The sequence below is a fragment of the Motacilla alba genome, chromosome 3 (assembly GCF_015832195.1).
Source record: "Motacilla alba alba isolate MOTALB_02 chromosome 3, Motacilla_alba_V1.0_pri, whole genome shotgun sequence".
Classification (NCBI taxonomy): domain Eukaryota; kingdom Metazoa; phylum Chordata; class Aves; order Passeriformes; family Motacillidae; genus Motacilla; species Motacilla alba.
In genome coordinates, this window is record NC_052018.1 from 109510212 (window position 1) to 109527067 (window position 16856).

At 48.1% G+C, this 16856-nt stretch overlaps 1 protein-coding gene across 4 annotated transcripts in view; it reads left to right on the forward strand.

The window, feature by feature from the left end:
- Window positions 1-2712: 2712 nt before the first annotated feature.
- Window positions 2713-16856, forward strand: part of SPTBN1 (spectrin beta, non-erythrocytic 1) — a 116203-nt gene continuing 102059 nt past the window's right edge. Inside the window, exon 1 of one of the 4 annotated variants that reach the window (XM_038130449.1) lies at window positions 2713-2863. The gene's annotated coding sequence lies outside the window, so the exon portion shown is untranslated. Of the gene's footprint in view, window positions 2864-2968; window positions 3088-3300; window positions 3440-7987; window positions 8221-16856 lie in introns of those variants that run through there. The other 3 variants (XM_038130453.1, XM_038130450.1, XM_038130452.1) reach the window with 3 other exon arrangements.

Consider the following 16856-nt stretch of genomic DNA (forward strand, 5'->3'; position numbering starts at 1 on the left):
ATCCTGCTTCCAGACACACTACACACAGTGAGGGAGCTGGGTATTTCCTCTGGGCATATTCTTGCCCATCTTTGATTTTCTTCTCAAGAGTTTGGCCAAGTCTGCCACGAGACAAAGCTCCAGTCTGGATTTGTGCCTTGGAGCCCCGCTGTGTGTCTGCAACCAGGAGTTACAGGTGGAGGAAAGGTGTGTCTGGTGAGGGGAATGGATCTCAGTCATGCTGGGAACCTGTGGGACTGGAACTGTCTGATAACAGGAGACTGTTCCAGTCTAATGGAACAGCGAGGGAGTTTTTTATTACAGTGTGAATTTCTTGGTCTGCATTTTTAGTGTGTTCTTGGAAATTGACACCATCCATCAGTAGATTTTTTTTGAGTTTTAGTATTGTCTTAACAATTGTGGCTCTTAATATCTCATCTGGATGTGCTGCTTTTGTATCTGCTTGGAAGCACCCCTTTACAAATTCAAACGTAAGCCTTGGCGACATGGTTTAGTGGTGGCCTTGGCAGTGCTGGTTGGACTCAAGGATCTTAGAGGATTTTTCCAGCCTAAACCATTCTGTTTCCAATTTAGATTAATTTTATTTTGAATGATGTATTAGGTTATTTAAACTAGGATTTATTTTATATTATCTTTCAGAGAGGTTGGAATATGATTACCTGTATACACCTGTACAGTGTTTTCCCCTTGGTGAAGGATCTGTTTCTGTGGGATGGGGACCAAACAGTAATACTGAGTGTGGTGCCTCGGTAGATTTTCAAAAGGAAAGAAAAAACCAAGCTTAAATATTGCTTCAACTCTGAAGAAATCTGTGTTTGCCTGGCCAAAATGTGCGAGGGAAAAAACCTTGAGCTTCAGAGCTAAACTAACTACAAAGTAACAGAGCTGAAGGGGAGTGACTTTGCCCAACATTGTTGCTGCCCCTTTCCACTTCATTTAACAACAGTTTCTGTCATGGCCATTCATTCCAGTCCTTTCAGTTTGATTAAAGGAGCAGGAATGTGGATGTCAGTGGGAACAACCTGTTTGTCTGACTGCCTTTACTCACTACATTAGGAAGTGCTGCTAGTTTACCTTGTGGGTATTCCCTACTGAATTGGCACCAGGCTCTAGGCTTTGGCTTTCTAACTCTGCAAGTGGAAGGTTCATGCTGAAAATACAAACAAATCGGTGCAGTAGTTTTTAGAATTGAATCTTCTCTGTCAAACCTGGGAATGCTGCTGTGAACTGAGCAGCAAAACACCTGTACCTGCCCTGTTCTTCACCAAATGCCAGCTCTTTTAAAAAGAGAAAATGTCTGTCAGTAACTGGGATAACTGGTTGGAGCCCACAGTGCCCCCTGCTATTCTGGTTCTTGCTTCTCCAGGCATTCATTCCTACCCAGTTATTTCCATGGGAATCCATGGCCCACCCATCTTTGAGCTATGGGGGCTAACAAATCCTAAAATACACTGTGTGCTCTTGCTCACTCCCAGACATTGCAGGCTTTTGTCCCTTCCAACTTGCTTGATGGTTATTAATAATTGAGTGAAGGGTGATATTTTAGGGTATTTCTTAATATCCTAGCATTTGAATATATTTTTAAAAATTTGTGTCTATATACACACATTTTTACTGCATCCCAAGGTCTGGATATGAACCAGAACAAGTGACAAGCATGAAAGTATGTTCTTAGATCTTATCAAGAATCTTGTAGGCTTCATGGTGACAGAACATTTAAAATAGACTTCCTGAGTGCCAGAAGCCTGGGGGACTTAGTCCCTTTGAGGTCTTGGGAATCTGGGAATCTAGGAATTGAGAATCTGGAAACTGGGAGGAGGATGCACGGCAGGAGCTGCAAGGAGGTGGCTCTGTCAGAGCAGTCTTGGAAACCAAAGGAGAACAAAATATCCAAAAGAGCCAGGCTGATAATTTTGACGGCCTGGAAATGAAACAATATTCCAGAGATTATGTCAGGAAGTGGATATTGGAAATTTTGGCAAAGCAGCTGAGTGTGAAGGGGCAGGAGCCAGAGAAGAGGGAGTTTAAGATATGCAGAGGAGAGGAACTCCAGACAGCAGTTAAATAGCAATGAGTGCGGGGATGAAGAGCAGGAGAAAAGGGAGTGGTAACCAAGGAGCCAAATGAATCCAAGAGTGGTTTGTTGATTTTTTGATAAAAGACAGGGATAGCACTGATCCATAGCTGTATTGCAAGTGAGAGGTGAGGGAGAGTGGACAGCAGGGAAGGAGCATGGGCATGAGGAGGGTGAGGACAGGGAGGCAAGCAGGGAGGCCAGGATTAGCAAAGGAAACCTGAAGCAGCAGTGTCTGCCTCTGACCTTGGCTGTGGAAGAGGGGAAAGGAGGAAAGGCGCGCTGGCTGTGGGACAGCCGTTTTCTCTGGAAAGACAGGCAAAATCTTGCCCAGGAAAGGAGGAAAAGGGAAAGTGTGGCACAAAGGCAGCTGGACCTGGGTTCCAGGGGTTGGGTTGCGCCGGCAAAGGGAAGCTGTTTACGTGGGAAGGTGGCAGGACTGGAGCAGCAGAAGAGGATGACTGCAGTGGAGGAAATCAAACCGGGGATGGGGTTTCCACTAGGAATGACAGAGCAGCGGGAGGGAGAGCAGCTCTAGAGGAAATGGATGCTGGGGGCGAGCCAATATTGTCTCTGCGATAGGAGAGAGTGTCAGAGGAGGAGGAGCAAGGAGGCTGGAGAGACCCAATAACCAAATAAATGTAAGAGAAGGGAAGGGGAGCCGGGAGTGGCTGGATAACACCCACGGAGGGCTGCGAGCGAGGGCCGGCGGAGGGGGAAGACCTGGCGTGAGCACAGGGCAGGCCCGAGCCGCAGCAGCAGCAGCAGCAGGAGCAGCAGGAGGAGCAGGTGAGGATGCGGGCCGGGCGCTGCGGGCCGTGCCGAGCCCCCGCGCCGCAGGGCCGCCGCAGGGCAGGGGCGCGGGGCGGGGGCTCCTCCCGCGCTGTCCCCGCCTCCCGCGCCCCCCGCTCGGCGCCGGGCGGGGCTGGCGGAGCGCACGCAGCGCCGCGCGGGGCTGCGGGTACCGCCGCTCGCTCCGCACAGCGCGGAGCCGCCGCCCGGGCAGCGCCGAGGTAGGGCCGGCAGCGGGGAGCCGGGAGCCGGGAGCGGGGATGGGGGGCGGCTCCTGTTCCCGGGTGCGTGCGCGCAGCGCGGGCGGCGCCCGCAGGCTCTCCGCAGCCCCGATCGGCGCGGAGCGGGCTCGGCGCTGTCAGAGCCGCCCCGCCCCGCCCTACCCTGCCCTGCCCTGCGGCGGCCCCGGCCCGTCCCCGGGGGCAGCGGCGGCCGCCGCCCCTTTCCCTCCCTCCCCTTCCCTCCCTCCCCGCCCGCGGTGCCGCCTCCGCCGCGCAGCCGCACGCCCCGCGCGGTGCGGTGCGGAGAGCCCGGCTGGACTGCTGCTCCTGCGGTATTCCTTGCTAGACGGATGTAATTCCTCCTTTATTTTTCTTCGTCGGGGCGGGGCGCGGGGGGCGGCGCGGGGGTCGCGGCGCGCTGTCAGCCGGGCCCGCTGCGGGGCTTTGTGTGCGGGAGCGCCGCGCTGACCCCGCCGAGCTCCGGGTGCGGGGCTGCGGTCCGGGCGCGGCCATCGCCCGCCGCCGCGGCGCCCGCAGTTAGCGGCACAACGCGTGGGCTTGGTTCGGTTGTCTCGGGGCTGGCTCTGGCTGTTAGGTGGGTACAGGCCTGATTTAACAAAAAAAATATGGCAGACTTGTGCTAGAGACTGTGAGACTGCAGCAGCTCTGAAAAACCCTTGTTCATGGCAACCGGGGCTGACGTTTCATTCAGTAGCTGATGTTTTTCCTTTTGGAGTGATGATACAGAGCTAGAGTGAGTACTGAATTTGTGATGTTGATGTCTTAATCGTGAATGAAATTGCATTCTTGTTTAAAGGTGAGTAGTGATCTGTGTTTCTACGTTGTGCTCTGCATTATCCATAGATATAAATGCTAAGTGTTCCAGATCAGGATTGCAGGGAGAGGGAATAAACACAAACTGTCAAGATCCGGAGCATTGGGCTCATCCTTCGACCTTTATTGACAGGATACCAGCATTATGAAACCTGATTATTGAACAGTTCGGGAAAAGGGCTGGAATTCCCGCAGCCCGGCATCGTGCTGACAGGCATCTTGGGGAACAATGCTCCCCGGAGCCGGGGTTAGAGAGGCAGGGCAGGGAGAGGAATTTATTCCGAGAGATAGCAGCCGTGTGGAAATGTCAGGGGAGGCTCTGACTCCTCAGGCCATTGCAGGAAAGCTCCGCTGGAGGAAGGACTTGCATATGCTCAGAAGGCTCTGGAGACAGACAGGAGTGAAAATGGAATGGCATAAAAGGCTGGGAAGGTGGGTGATGGCAGCAGGATGTGATTTTTAAAGATTTGTTCTTATTCTTTAGCGTTTGTTTTTTTTTTTTCCCCTCCGCATTTCTGGGGAGAACAGAAATGGCTGTAGTGATGCCTCCATGACTTAGCAGTGGTTGTAGGGCTGTGAGGAGGGACGAGGGGCTGGCTCATGTGTCACAGCTAGTGCTGAAGAGGCAAGAAAACAGGGAATATTTTGTTACTTCGTGCATATTTTGTTACTTCGGGAACATAAGCGTGGAATTATGAATGTGGAATCAGGAGGTCAGGTTCTGGAACAGAACCCGCTTTGGGTTTTTCTGTAATGCAGGTTAAGTGCAGCAAATGACACTCACTAAAGCAGGATGCAGCATTTTGGGATAAATAGGAGCTTGCAGCAGCCATGTGGTTAGAGATGCTGTTTCATCTTGGTGGTGGCACAGATCCTGCAGCTTTTGGAATTGCTGTGTGTCACTGAGCCCTGCCTGCACCCAGGAGTGGGGCAGAGGGGGGCAAAACCCTCTTGCTGCATATATGGAGACCAGGATACTGCTGTGTGCTGCTCCAAGAGCCCCTGGGGAGCGGGAGTACAAACCATTTTATGAAAGGTGTTTTCTTTTTCCTTCATCATCTGTAAAATGGAATCAGCTAAACCCCCCTTTATTGGATTGCTCGTTTGCATTACGTCACCTGACTAAGGATTTATTTTTCATGTGGGTCAGTTACGGGATGAAATATTTGTAGTTGGATTGCCTGCAAAATAATTGTATTTCATTAGCAAGGAGTGCGTGGACATCTTTCATGGAACACAGAGGAGAAAGTCTGTTTATGCAGATGTTTAAGGGTCAGACTGCAAAAGTTATTTAGGCTGTTAATCTCTATAGGCACCTAAATTCCTTAGTCATCTGATCTGGGCACAAGTGAACAACCAGTACAACAGTTTATCATTGCCCATTAGCCATGAGTCAGCTCCTAAATCCTGCCCAGGCTGGTGTCTGTGGCCACAAGCTTCCTGATTGCCCTTTCCCTAGGGTCTAGGAATACCTCTGGAAGTGTTGGAGCCCCAGGGGCCAGACAGGTGACCTGTCAGGGCAAGGAGCCACTAGCTGCTCTCAGATCTCTCTGCCTCAGCTGAGGTTGTGCAGGAGAGCAGTGCAGGCTCTCTCCTGTGCTGCCTGGAAACTCCCGATGAGAGCAGGCCTCTGCTCCATGGTAGGAGCCCTGTGGAGCCATAAGGGCTTTCCTGGTGTATCAGCTCCTGCTGTGGGCTGCTCCTGTTCCCAGCTGATGGACTGGGGAGTTTGCCAGCACGTCGGACCCTTACCTCTGCCGAGGCTCGTGGCGGTTTTCCCAAGTGAAACCAGCAGGAATCTGGCCTAGAGGTGTGAAATGTGAAAATCCAGTTGCCTTCTCTTGCTTTAAACCCGAGAAACCATCTCGTGTTGGGTTGTTCTGACCAGCTACCATTCGTGTGGAGAAGCAAGGGTTGGAGCTGCAGCTCCACACCGAGGGGAGTGTGATCCATTGGGTTCTGTGTCCTGCAGAGCCTGGTTTGGAGCCTGCTTCCCCCACTGCTGGGTTCTTTCCCCCCCCACCCACATGTGGTTTTCGTTTGTCAGCCTTTTATTATTACTCTTAAAATGATCTGCTGTGAATTTGTTTTTCTAATGAACATGAATACAACGTTGCAGCAGTTACAGCTGGACCTTTGGAGGCTTTTCCTGTAATGAAAAAAGGGCTTCAGAGAGATTACATGTTTTTTTTTTTCAAAAAGAAAGACGTAAGAAAAATTCTTCTTATGCCCAATAGACCCCAACTTATTCAACAGCTTGATCAGAGTGACATATACCAATTCTATGTATATTTAAGCAGGCAGATTTTTTTCTCTTTTGTCCAACTTTATTTCTTTTTCATGTATTGTTAATCCCAGACACATTTTTTACTGTCCATTCCTCATTAAAAAAGGCCAGTTTTGCATGGAAAAAAAGCTTTGATGCGTGTTGTTAGGTGAGGGTTGAGTTCATAACAGATTTTATGGCTGGGAGGGCTGTGTCTGGAAGTGTTATTTCTGCTTGCAGTGAAATGTATGTGATTATTGAAAGGTATGCAGCAGTGTATAAAGGTTGTGCTCGGGGATTGTGTACATCTCCCTATGCCCAAGGACAGATTAAGGTTGAGGATTAGATTGAGCTATTGTTTTTCATCACTGTTAACATTTTTCTCATCATCTTCTCTGTGAGGTTTTTTCTCTTCGAACGGTGATAATTTCAGAACATTCTTACTTTGTTGTGTCTTCTCAATTTTCTCCTATTCTCTTAATGTATTATTTGATTGTTTAATATATTTACTCTCCTATTACGTTGCACAAACTTATATTTGTTTTTAAGATGCATGTGTTTTAGCCTACCAGAAAGGCCTTTGGTGTGTCACCACTGCCACCAGAGGAACACATTTACGCCGCTGTGCAGCCACTTTTATTCCACAATGTGCTGAGTGTTAGAGCTTTAAAAAGAAATGGTGAGTTGGTTTGGTTTGTTCAGCAGCCCCTCATGTCCAGAGGGCAGTGGGGACTGAACAGAAGAGGCGCTGCATGTGAAGCCCTGGTGGCAGCAGATGCTGACCCACACCTGTTGGATACTGGGAATAGCCTCGCTGGTCATACCCGTGCCCTTGGAACAGGAGAGGTGTGCCATTAACACTCTGTCCAGAGAGCTAAAAATACCCTGCCACCAAACTGTTCACAGGTAAATGTTCCAAATTTAGCGGTTTTTCTGTTTACTGGTTTTCCAAACATAGGCTGTTCCCTTTTTGGGAGAAGTAGCCAGACCTGCTGAGCAATTTGCCTGTGATGTGTGAAACATGTTCAGGAATGATGTTCCTGGATTTCATCTCGGGTTTTGTTCACGTGTCCAGAGCTGTGCACCAGAGGAAACAGTTTCTCCTTCTCTGTGAGAATAGGAAGCACAGATGCAAATCATCAGAGAAGCTGTGGGCTTGCCTTGAAAAACAAAGTGTTTGTATTTTATTTTTAAGACAGGAATAGGGATTGACTGACAGCTCAGTTTGATTGGTGTGACCACTGGGTTTGGTTTCGTTAATCGTGTCTCAATACAACGTGGAATGATCCCTGGAATGGGCAGCTGCTACTCTGCATGAAATGTGGGGTCTGGGAAGAGACCTAGCTGCAGACCCAGGTTTAGGATGTGACCAGAGAGGAAGAGATGCAAACTTGGAGCCACCCAGCCATGCCCCACTACCCGCATGAGCGACTGGCATGGGGTTATAATGGGTTTGAAGCAGCCAACTTAATGAATAAAGCATTTATGCTTCTTGTGTTCAGTCTCCCTGTAGGAAGTGCTGGAGTGGCTGCCGTGACCCTTCCTGCCCTCAGTCTGGGGGGACTCAGACACCTTTAGTTCTGGCTTTTCTTTTTTCAGCTTGCCTTGAGGTTTCGTAAAGCAGCATCACATTGAGGTCATGCCTGTGCTAAAATCTCCTGGCCAGGGCTGCAGTGGTGCCTGCAGAGATCAGGGAGGATCATGCATCGCCCCAAAATTGTGGAGTTGGATTTTCCATTTTGCCCCTTCCTTGGAGGCGTCAGTGGCCGGCCTGGGTGGGAGGTGCTCCGAGGTGACGCAGAGGTTCCTCTCCAAGCCTGGCTCTGACATTTTAAGGTTATACTGATTACCCACTTTATCCCAGGCAGACATTTTTCCCAAGCCGGACTTACAGGCATCTTTGGGAAGTCTTTAGTTTTTGCTGTGGGATTCAGCCCCAGTAGTGTCCCAAGAACGTGGTCAAGGTCTTCTACAAGGAGTTGTGGGGATTTCCTGCCATCCAGCAGTAGTCCAGATCTGCAGCTTTTGGTTTTGTAAGTTCCTGCCTTTTGTTCTGAATTAATCCTATTACTCTATGGATTGATTTATTATAGAATGACATGGGTATCTGCTTTTGGTTCTTGCATGATAAAAGGGAGCCTTGTGTTTGCAAGGGCAAGGAAACTGTGCATGGTGAGCTCTGGCAGCGTGGGCAGAGCCTGGGGTACAGTGGAGCTGATCACTCTGGGGTTGTGCACCAGGACCAAAAGCTGATTTTTCCCACTCATTAAATCAATTTTGCTTAGTGCCTAGACACCACAAATGCTCCAGCTAATTATAGCAAGTAGCTCCTCTGTTTTTTTTGGCTTGGAAGGGAAAAGTTGCTGCCGGCTGTATGTAAACTAATTTAACGTAGATACATTTATTTGAACACTCACAGGTTTTGGATTTGAGCATTCCAGGTGTTGGCTTTTATCAGTAGTTAAACCAATGGTGAGATTGTTCTTGTCAAGGGCTTTCATTGACTTTTTCTCTTAGTGAACAAATATTTAATGAAAATATTTCAGGGTCATCTGCACCGGTCCCTGCAGATGGGGTGGATGGCTCGTGGCTCCGGGGTGCCAGTGGCACACACATTTATGGCAACATTGGAATTCAGCTTGGAGTTAATTTTTGGAAAGAGGCTTTGGGCCTAGATCTGCCTTATAGAAGTCTGGATGTTTGATACAGGAGAATCATCCAGTAGATCACCCTTTGCTACAGCCTGGAAAATGCAGTGAAGAAGTCAGGAGAGTTCTCTGTACGTTAACAGGAATTCTTTGTCATGTAGGATCCATATGGGATAAAGATAACCCGGCTAATTTAACAGCTGCTTCTTTTTTTTGTAATGTAAAATATTGTGACCTTTTTTTGGAGCATAATGCCATGAATAACTCTCTACAGTTTCATCATATAAAAGTTGAATCGATTAATTGCTACCTTTTTATTTTTAACCTTTTTTTAGAGTAATGTATTCTTATAGCAATTTTAGATGCTTTTAGGAGGCTAGGTGCTGAGCCTGAAGGAAATCTGGCTGACTTTGGTGGGGTATACTGATTATCACAAGTCAAAAAATCCGCCTTGCACTTTTCAAGTTTTCATAAAACAAACACTGGAGTCTGTTGTGTTTTATTCTGTTGGTGTTTTTGGCATCAGAGAAGCTTTTTCCTGATTGTTTTCCTCATTTGAGGGCTGATTGTACTGAGTGACCTCTTGCTACTAAAGGGTGGGTCAGTTTATGTGGGAAAGTCTTAGTCAATGTGTCTGGGAGATAAGTGGGACTGCATCCCGACGAGCCTTGTGCGTTAAATACTGGAATGTGCTGGGGAGCTGCCAGGAGATTGGAAGCAGGACTCTGCGACAAGCCCAATGCAGTCACACTCTCCCTAAAATAGCACTGTGGATAACAGGAGATCTGCAAAGTTATCACTTACCTCATTTTCGCACAAATTCTTTCCTAAAAAAGGATTATTGACTGAGGATTCAGGCGGGTTTTTCTGGTAATATATTCCATTTACATTTTGAGAGCAGTCATGTCCCTCTTAAGTCTTTGGCTGCAGGTAAGAGGGAAAAAGCTGTGGTGAAACCACACGAGTCCCAGCACAGGAAAAGCCATTGGTATCATCCTCGTCATCACCTGAATGAGAAACGAGATGGGTTTTACCTCAGTGTAGGTCAGTAGGAGCCTCTTCAAATTCGCCTTGAACAGTCTGGAAGTATCAAGGCAGAGATGAATAAGTTCAGCGGCCTCAGACGTGCTTGGGCTGGCTGTGGGTGACAGGCTTTTGGCACCAGCCCCTGGATGCAAACAGCCAGTGTTTGGATATTCAAATGAGCAGCGGTTTACCACTGCAGACCGTAGATGGTTTTGTTTAAGGGGAAAAAGAAGCAAATTTGATTTTCGGCCCCATGTCAAATTTGTCGAGGGAAGAATCTGATTGTGCAGCTTTAGTGGTTAGCGTAAGCCAGTTAAACATTAAACCTGGGGTGCCTGAATTAGTTTCTTACAGAAAGAGGATGAGTTGGCTGCTAAATGGGATAGTGTGAGGAAAGTGCGGGGGCAGCGGGGCTGGGAGCGAGGTTGGGTGATCCTGAGTCAGCAGGTGGTTGTTTAGCCCTGGTGAGAGGCTGCCCGAGGAAAGTATGGATCCAAACAACCATTCCATGGAAGTGTGTTTGCACTGCTGCAGGGACCTGCCCAGGGAGCTCCGTGAAAGGGAAAATAAAAGTGGGATTGTCAGGGAATCATAAGCTTGAGAACAAAAAGTCTGGAGTGCTGTAAGTCATGACCTCTTGGTGCCTGCAGATTTGAGGATGAGCTGCGCTCTTGTAAAGGCAGATGGATTAGAGGTCATTTGTGGAAAATATCCCTCAGCTTCTGGTGTGCGCTGCCTGCCTGGTGTCACTTCAGCTCCTGAGCCCCTTGAGGTGTGACTCCCAACAGGCCTGCACCAGGACTGCCATCCCTGGCCCCGGGAATTAGATGCACAGGGATTGCTGGGAGCAGAGCGGGGTCATATCCCCTGTGCCACTGAGGTTCTCCATGGAGAGGACACTCAGCCACAGCTGCCAGGCTCTGCTCCCTCAAAAAGGGCAGGCTGTGGCACTCGGGATGAAGTGGGGCACTGTGGTTGTGCTCTGAGGTTGGCTGGGGAAGAGGACGTGGCACAGCAGCCCCACCCCTGTGCCCCACTGGGGATTCCCTGACCCCAGGTGCCCCATTGATCCAGCTTTGCAGCTTCCCAGCGCCCGCTGTGTAAAGGAGCTTTATTGCTGCTCCAAGGAGGGACATGATGACATCAAACCCAGGTAAGAGGGAAAGAGAGGTAAAAAACTGCAATCCAATGGAGTTTCACTGAGCTCTGCCTTCTCCAGGCTTGCTCACTTTCAGGTTTTGTATCAGGAGGCATAAAAAGTTCCAGAAATTGCAGTTTATGTAAGAGATGTGAATAATGGCTAATAATAAGTGAAACTGCCATGAGGAGCTGGAAGAGGGGGGAAGTAGGTTATTTTTAGAGATCTATTCTCATTGTATGCTAGACAAACAAGAATAAGGTGACTTTGCATTAAACATACACCAAAAAGAAGTACAGATATTTTCCCCAGACGAGTCCCCATGGTGCAGTAATGGTCTGTACTATCTGCCAGCTTAGGAATAAGGCTCAAAACTGCTTCTTCACTGCTTAGTAAGAAAAAAAAGGGACCTTCCATGCTCATTTTCACTGCAGTACTGTGATTCTTCTTGCTCTCTGAAGCTTGAGAATGAAGTATCTGAATCCCCACTTGTACCAAGTTACACAACTACATCCCTGATGTGTCCATTTACATCATCAGAGTCTGGGACTTGAGGTTTTAAATCCTCTTCATAGGGAAACATGCACAAGAACATCTCAGAATCACAGAATTAACTAGGTTGGAAAAGATCTTTGAGATCATTGAGCCCAACCTGTATCTGAGATAATTTTGTATTGCTCAGTCATGTTTCACAACCATTTTAGAAATGTGAAGATTGTAAAAAAAGTGACAAGATCCCAAAATGTCAAGAGTCGGGGATGGTGATCCCTCTCTGTGGGCAGGTGACAGGGAGCACACAGCTCTTATCTAGCTGTGTTTTTAGTCTGAGTAATCCTAATCAGGTAGTAAATCCGGAGTGAGATTATGCTGCTGCAGCAAGTGCAGCAAAGATCAGCTGCAGGGCTGGAGCGGGATCTGGAGATGCCTGCTTGGATATTCACTGAGGCAAACCAGAACTTTGGAGGCTTTGTAGGATCTTCCCCTGAAGGAGTGGGGAAGAAGCCCAGTGAAGACAAATGGTGTGTTGGCTGCAGCGGGGCTGACAGGTGAGGAGCACATGGACATTCCAGGGTGAGGCGGAGCGCTGAGGGATGTTTCTACAGCTGCTGCTGACCAGCAGAAAATAACATGAATCACTTGGGGTTGCAGTGGCACAGCAGAGCTGCTGCAGAGTTCAGAGAGTCCCAAAGTTCCTCGGATTCCTGGCACAGGGAGATGAACCCCCGCGTCACCTTTAGGGCAGTTTTCCGAGCAGACCATCCATGTTATTCCAGGGTGCCTCTAACAGGAGGACAGCTGTTTGCAGTTTTAACTTCTGGTTGTCATAAGCTGTGGCAGGAGTCCAGGGAGCCATGCAAGAACCCTGGGCCTGAAATTAATTTTCAGCCAACTCGATTAGATCGGCGCCCGTGGCAGACTTAGCACTACAATTTTATGAGTATTTTGGGATAAATGCAGCCCCTTGCTGGTGTTTAGTAGCTTGGCCATCATATCTAAAGGAGACCTAGGAGGGCATGCAGACACATAAAACAAGGCACAAAATTATCCTTGTGTGCATTCTTAATGCTCTGCTTTGTGGATTGATCAAAACAGTGCAATTTGATGGGGATGAGCACTGAGAAATGGTCACTGTGCAGCAGCACAGCTGCTCCATCAGAGGGGAATGAATTCCCAAATTGCATCCCAAGCATGTTATTAGAGGATTAAAGGGCTGGGCGACTCACCTTGGCTAACTGTCCTGAAACTGTGCTCCACTCATCATACATATAAATAACTATTATGCAAATATTACCGGAGCAACAAAGCAGGTTTTGAATTTGCTTTGTGCCTTGCAAATGACCAAGTCTCTTGTCTCAGTGTTCCAAATGATAATCTTGTTTTCCCCAAACACAAAGCACTGAAATTACCTGAGTAGTAATTAGAATATGCCACTCAATTCCTCTTTCTCTGAATTGGTCTCAGCATACAGCAGCAGACTGGAATGTTTGGTACATCATTTCCTTCCTTGATTAAGTTAAAATTTAAGAAGATTTCCCATTTGGGCTGTCATCAGGAGAAATAAATCTTTGTTTCTTTTAAAAATTTGCCCATTCTGGTTTTGACTGACATCACCTGCTGCCTGCCCATGTCTCTGCAGTGAGGAAACTGCCTCAGTTTGTACAAGGAGAGGTTTAGGTTGGATATTAGACAAAACTTCTCCATGGAAAGGGTTGTCCAGCCCTGCCACAGCTGCCCCGGAGGGATTTAAAAGCTATGTGGATGTGGCACTTGGGGACATGGTCAGTGGTGGCCTTGTTGGGTTAATAGCTGGACCTCAGGGCGTGTCAGGAATCAGAGGCTGGATGGATGCTGGGTTCTGGCTCTAGGTGCTCATGGGTTTTGTGCTGATACTTGGTCCTTGAATATTGCACCTCAGGGATCTGTTCCCCAAGAATCACTTGGAAAACCCTTTGCTGCTCCTCAGAGAAGTCTTGGAGGTGACTTGCCATAGAGAACTTGCTGTTCCCTGGGGTGGTGGTTTGGGAATCAGGGTGTTATGATGGGAGGCTCCAAATTAACTCCAGATAATAATAATAATAATAATAATAATAATAATAATAATAATAATAATAATAATAATAATAATAATAATAATAATAATAATGTTGTGAAGTACTGTTAACAGCTCCTCCATCAGTGGAATTACCATGCCAGCCTTGCCTGGGGTTTGGGTTTCTCCTACAGGGACTGATGAGGCAATTCCCAGAAGTGACATGTTTGGGGAAATGGTGTGTCCCTGTGATTGGTGACTGGCACTTGGCACATTTTCCTAGATTAATTGCTAGAGAACCCAAGTCTGCTCAGGGACAAGGAGGAATTTTCCTGGCTCTGTTGGTATGGAATTATTTTGCTCTACCTTTTCCTGATGTTGGCAGGTGGTGGCCATGGGAGCCAGGGGATCCTCCATGGGGTTGGAGGGGATGGATTGGAATGGGATCAGCATTGTGTTTGGAAGTGTGTTGTTTAAAAGTTGCATTTTGTGGTGGGGGAATCCAAACAACCCAAATTCATGGGCTTGTTCCTGAGTTGCTGGGTTTAGAAGGAAGGCCAGGGGCTGTCTTGTGGTGTCAACAACAAGGGGGAGGAGGCTTTGTAATTTGAGTGTTGCAGCAAACAGAAACCCAGCAAAGGCCAGAAGAAATGCAGCTGAGGGAATTTTTATACAAGCCTATGGTTAATTTTAGCTGGGAGTTTGGGATGTAGGGTTTTTTAATGGCTTTTAATTTCAAGGGCTGCTGAGGGATGGGGAAGAAATGATGTTGTGTGTGTGTGTGTGTGTGCTGACCTCCCAGCTCTGGTTTTAGCTGTGACACCTGGCTGGGTTTAGCAGCTGGATGCTGGAAAGCTTTCATAATTAGGAATTTTGTGCTTTGTGCATGGCTGTTTCTGCTGGAGACTATGGTAAGTCTCCCCAGCTCTGTTTCCATGCAGAAATCAAAATGGCATGGGAGGAACAAGCCTTTGCACAGAGCTGTGTCACAGCCTCCTCTTTGGTTGCCTCTCCCTATTACAGTGCTGTGATTGTGAGGCATCCATAAAGCCAGAGCTTTGCTAAAAATAGGCCATTCCTCTTGCAAATGCTATTACAATTCTGATATTCAAATATTAAACCTTCTCTGCAGTGGTAAAAATAGCTGTGAACAGAGAAATCCTTTCCTTATTCTCAGCTGAGGAGTTGAATATTGAACGAGTCAAAGGCTCAGTCCCGAGGCTGGAGCTGTGTGGGAGTTGAGCTGAGGCTTCTTCACCCCTGTTTCTTCACCCCTCATCTGCTGCTGTTGTTGAACACAGAGGACAAGTGGGTGGGAGAGAGAAACTAGCAGGAAGTGGATCAAAGAAAGCGAGGAGTAGCCAAAATGAAATGGAGGAAATAAGAGTGGAAGGAAAGCAAGAGGAAAAATCAGGATTTAAGTAGAAAACTGCATGGAGAGTGTTTCATCAGAACAAGGCTCTGATCCCGAAGGCTGCCAGACAGGGATTTGGGGAGCAGCTGGCACAGGGTGTGAGGCAGACCTGCCTCTCTCCCAGGGCTGTGGGTACAGCCTGTGGGCTCGGTGCCTGTGGCAGGAGCACTGCAAATTGCAGCAAGCCACTAATTGCCTTTGGGAGGCCACTTACAAGGGTGGGAGCATCCTGAGGATTGAACTCAGTGGGAAGATCAAGGGCTTGGCAAGTTGGGGTGTGTGCTCCAAGCGCTGATATCCTCAGCCTACACGCTTCAAGAATGCACAAATTGAAAGGCAGGTGTTTTTTTTTCCTCCCCCTTCCAATGCTCTTGTGCATTAACTAATGCAAAATTTAATAATAAAATACCATTTCAGCAAAATAATTTCCTTGCATTTGCCATCAACAAAAGGCACATTGGAAAAGACAATTTCCTCTAGGGTGAAATAAAGGACAAGCAAACAGAAGTGACCGTTGTAGATTTAATGGGGAAAAAATGGATTTATCATGTGGCTTGATAGTTGTCTTAATGATATTATAAGGCAAGGAGGGAACCAAACAATGCCCATCTTTTATCATGGAAATGAAGCCCAGGAAAGCTTTCAGCAAACACTGCTTAGCCAAAAATAAGGGTGAAGGAAAATATAATTTGACCATATAATCCTGTGGGTCCAGGTGAGTGGTGGCAGGACTGCTCTCTTTGCCTTAGAAGTTCCAAGGGAAAAGGAGATCCTTTTTCCCTTTCTGTAGGGAGGAGATCAGCACTAACATTTATCAGCTCAAGTTAGATTCAGCCAGTTGTGTTCAGCTGGAAACCCCTCTGATGATCATCCATCACAGCTGGAGTCTTCTTGGGAGAGAATCCTGGAGCAGGTGGATCCCACAAGGCAAAACCAGAATGCTTTTTTGTCTCTGACAGTATTATCCATAGCCTAACAGGCTTGTCCTGGATTTCCCCCAGCAGGAATGCCATTTTGGCTGTGGGGACATGTGCTGCCAGAAGGCTGGCAGCGAGGGAAGAGCTTGATAAATCTCCGTGTCGTCGCTGTGTCTGGAATCACTTTGGGATCGCGGCACTTCAGCGCCCGAACGCTCCCCCTCCATGCCCCAGCAGCTGTCTTTGGAGCTCTTCCTTCCTCTAGGAGGGGCTCCCAGAAAGGGAAGGTCCCTGTCTGTTCTCCTACCTGTCCTGGCACCCAGCCACCCTGTTCTGGTCACAAAGCCCACATCTTGGAAACCCAAAAGGGCACAAATTTCAGTCACAGATGAAACACCCAGGAAAAAACCCCATGCTGTGGAGAGGGGGTGGCATGGCTGGTCACACACCAGGATCCAGTCCTGGTTTGCAGTGGCCTTTGGCTGCTGGTCAGGGTCTCCCAATTAGCCAGTGATCTTTCCTTTGTCCAGGTCACCTGTTGCTGTAAGTGGAGCTAGGATTCCTGAGCTTCAGTGTGTATCAGGTCCCTCAGGTGTGGCAGTTGTGCCTGTTGTCACCCCAAAGGCAGCTGTCGTGGCTCAGGTCTGCACAGAAATGAGTTTTAGTTCCCCTTGCTTTAGCAATCCAGGGAGAACCGAGCAGTTTGTCTTTGGAAGGCCATGCTGACGCGGTGAAATGTCCATGTGTGCTGTGCAGGGAGGTGTCCTGCAGGCCACCAGGGTCCCCCTAATGCCTTTACCCGAGTCCTATTAACCACTTTACATACAGAGATGTTGACGCACGTCTCACACCATGATGGTGCTGGGGTGAGCAGTTAAGTGCATTATTTTAATTCAGTAACATCCTGCAGGGATTAAATTCTGCACACTGGCATTGTTTCCTGGGAAGAGCACGCTCACAGGAGATATCAGAGGTTACCAGGCCTCCCAAATAAGT